General features: G+C 29.1%; 1 non-coding gene across 1 annotated transcript; it reads right to left on the minus strand.

Moving 5' to 3' along the window:
• Positions 1-404: 404 nt before the first annotated feature.
• Positions 405-508, minus strand: LOC143199222 (U6 spliceosomal RNA). The gene has a single exon (XR_013006394.1). It is a non-coding gene; the product is annotated as a U6 spliceosomal RNA (small nuclear RNA).
• Between the last annotated feature and the right edge of the window lie 3671 nt (positions 509-4179).

Consider the following 4179-nt stretch of genomic DNA (forward strand, 5'->3'; position numbering starts at 1 on the left):
TCTGGGATTATATTTGTGGGTACTTTGTTGACCGTTATTCCACGATGTAAAATTCGACATGCCTTAAAGTCGCTACAATACTATAGGTATTCTTCTAATTAATAGTCACGGACTAAATTATTGCAGTTATATTATTGTATATAGATCAATATCCTTTAGGGATGCCATTACTCCATCCAGGTTTCCCAGTTGAAGGTCAGCTGCAAGGTCGTTTCCCAGCCCAAACCTATGTCTCTGATCCTTATATCTCTTACAGTCGGCCAATAGGTGTCTTATGATTTAAACTGAGTTTCATTCTGCACATATCAAGAGATGTCACCCTTCAGCAGAAACTCGTATATCATTTTGCTTATTTCCCGTTAGCTCGGTAGTAAGTTAGTAGTTAAGGTAGTCGGCTTTCTCAGAAAAATGTGGAACGCTTCAAGATATTGCGTGTCATCCTTGCAGGGGCCATGCTATCTTCTCTGTATCGTTCTAATTTTAGTATATGTACCGCCGAAGCGAGTATCGTAATAAATTGAATATGTTATAATATAACTTGTATCAAAATTTAATGATTATAAATGTTTTAATATAACTTTATAAACTATGGAAAAAAACCTATTTCCTCACTATTTTAATATGTTAATATGTTTTTAACAATAAATATTGTTTAAAAAGTTTTTAAAATAATATAATTCTAAATTAATTCTCTTTACTCTGTTATGAGAGAACCACGATTAACTTAAGCAATTGTAGTTGAATGTCTACCACTTCAATAGAATCATTAGTAACGATTATTGGGTCTATATGAAAATTAAATCGTTAAAATAAAATTGTATATGATATATGCCTAAAATATTCATGGACTTTGTCGGTATTTTTTGGGTCAACCCATTTTTCCGCGCTGGTAATTTGTCAGTTATTGACCCATGTAAATTTATCCGCCATTTGAGCGAAATGAACAGTTAAATTGCGAGGCAAAAAAAAAGGTAAATTTTCGTCCATCGGAAACATACCACTTAACGACAGGTTTTGCGATCGTACGACGTAATAAATCACAATTCGGAAACATGGACGCATCTTCCAATTCGGCAAAAAGCCGATCGCGGCATACGTGTCCGTTGCTTGGACGGGCGAAAAACCGAGCGGCCTTTTCTTCTTCTCAAGCCATGCGGCAAAAGATAAACAGAAAAAACTCCTTTACGATAATAATTTATCTTGACCGGATTGCCGCGGGCTCTGGGTCAGATATGGGAGATTTTACCTTTACCTCGCCTGGTTCGGGTTTCGAATATTTTTCTTTTCGCTTTGGCTCGTGTTATTGCCTCTTTATTTTTCCCTTTTTGCAGTCAATTTCTCCACCATTTGTTTCTAGGTTATAAGTGGTTTTTTTTAATTAAAATTATTGTTTACAACTTGACTACAAACTATATTTTATTTTCTATTGCTCTCAATAAATGTCTGCTCGTAATTTTAAGAAATATGCATCTGAAAAGACTAAACGATTTCAACATATTTTAATTGTTTATATCGTCTCTGTTATCGTATTCAATGTTCTTCGCGTCCATTGTCCTATAATTAATATATTAAATTAAGTTAGTTACAAAATTCAGGTGTAAGTTTCAATAGCTCATAGTACGAACAAAATATTTTGTGAGTACGTGAAATATGTCTAAACTTGTACCGAGTAAATCCTATTTGGCGGAAGATAGATAGAAGAAGATAGATAAAATAATATAGATTGTAGCGATTTTTCGTAATAAAGCTTCAAAATAAAAAAAATCCTTTCGGAATAACTTATGCGCTTACTAGTACATTAAAAACAATTTATTAACATTTTCATATGAACAAGAATTATTACGAAAAAAATTACATTACATTCTCTTTTATCGTATTCATAATTTTTCAAACCAAATGTCTAGCATTATATGCTATCTGATTATTATTATATTAAATTCAATATTATTAAGAAAACTTAGTTATAAGTTCCAATATTCTCATTTTTAAGATTAATTAAAATATACTTAATCACCATTGATTGGATTTAAATGAAATTATTAAAGAAGGTCTTTAAAAAGGTCTTCCCATTATAATAATTATGTAATACTAGGAAATAAATTATATTCCAGGGTTTCTATTGCCCTTCATAAATTTTCGCTCACATTTGTACTTTTAAAATTAAGTTTACAAGTTTCTAAAATAATTCAGCCCTATTAACATAAAAATATATTTTCCTGGTATAATGGTACTGGGATATTTTGAAAAGAAATATTTTAAATCTAATTAATAGGCTAATTAACATTTTCTATGTATTTCTGGACCATATGGTTAGGTATACATCATGTATGTATATGATGACGAGGTGTTCAGTATATGATGTAATTAATGTATTAATTTAATTGGCATTTAAAAAAATCAGCTATAATTTTCAACAGATTATAAGAGACGTAATATAATATTGTTGATCACCAGATACTAATCGATGTAAAATAATAAGGACATTATTGAAACATGACTTTAGAAATCGCTCAATTCTTTCTCTTAATTCGGTTGGTTTTCATTCTCTGTATTATAAATTCTTTCTGAACTAATTCACACCACACTAACATTTGTGGAACACCAACAAAAAATGTATATTTTAAATCAAAATATACTTAGAATTTTAATCTATACTATCAGTTTTGCTTAATAGCGTTTAAATTTGACATTAAATGCAACACATATATGATAACAGGTTTTAAGGTTTTTGAAAAACTGTTTATCTGTATTTATCTATACTATAAATTTCACTCTATTTTTTAAACTCGAATAAAAATATTAGTGTTGCAAAGAAAGGAAGTTCCATATTTGGGTCCAATATTTGGTGAATGGAATTGAAGACATTTATAGAAAATTATTATTTTTCAGTACGTATTATCACACACCTTAAATTGAAATTATAATATTATTTTTGTTTATTGATAATATCGATAATCGCCCAGAACAAGAAATGTTTTCTGTTCTCTTAAATCGATTTTCGCACGCTAAGATGGATGCCTCTGATAAAAATTATATACCGCAAACTTAATCCAATATATGTATCGATGATATATATATATATATATATGTATATATATATATATATATATACACATACATAACATACATATATTAACCGTAACCATCTTGGATGCTTCTTAAGTTTTGTGTCACAACTTAATACAACTGCCTTTCTTAGATTCTTAATCTTAGCTCCTAAAAGAGTATGAGGAAGAACTAAGAAGCTGACAAAATAAAATTTAGTAGTATTAGTAACCAGATAAAAAATTAATTGATATAAATTGAATTGCGTCGCAAAATATGTAGTGAATTAATTTGAGCGCCGCCTATTAAAATTATTTGAAATGAATAGGTTAGACACAATGACAAAGAAATACTACATCTTGCTGATGTACTTAAATTAACTGAATTGACTTATATACAATCTGTAATAGAAACGATAATATGACTATCGATGGCAGAAAGTAGCATTAATTACAAAATAAAACCATAAAGCTGGAATATCTAATGCAAGTTTAAGAATGGAAATTTACAACAACCGCAAAAGGCTCCTGAAACTTAATGAAAGCCTCGAAGAACAACTTGATAAACATATTTAACCTGAAGCATGCCCCGACATTTTCAAGGTGGCATAGATAATTATGGTAACAAATGGAACTTATCTATTCCTTAGCAAATCAGGTAACACAGGTCTAATCCTCATATTCAAATTCGATAAACTATTATTAAAGCATTTTAAACTACTTATAACAATAACCAACTTTGATTTGTTACCAGTTTAGATTTGGAAATAGTTAATCGACAAAAAGAAATACTACTCTACAATATTGTAATTAATAAACCAATTATGTCCAACAAACGTAGTTAGATTAATTGCTAATGAATATACAATGTACATTATGTCTAAAATGGTTTCTATTGGCTTTAGATCAAGTTAGTTTATTTAACTTTAATTTGGGAAATACATATTGGTACATTTAACAGGAACTCGTCTTGAGTGTGAATTGATTTAAGTTTAAATAAAAAATAAACACAATTTAATTTATAATTAAAATTATACCAAACCTGTCTAATAGAAGTTACACGAATCAAAAAGTATGCTTTCATTTTCTGAGAAGACAGTAAACAACTATTATATACTATACTAATATTAAAGTG

Source organism: Rhynchophorus ferrugineus, unplaced genomic scaffold (assembly GCF_030347505.1).
Source record: "Rhynchophorus ferrugineus isolate W39M unplaced genomic scaffold, kcgeb_rfMv2 rfM6, whole genome shotgun sequence".
In the NCBI taxonomy this organism is placed as follows: domain Eukaryota; kingdom Metazoa; phylum Arthropoda; class Insecta; order Coleoptera; family Curculionidae; genus Rhynchophorus; species Rhynchophorus ferrugineus.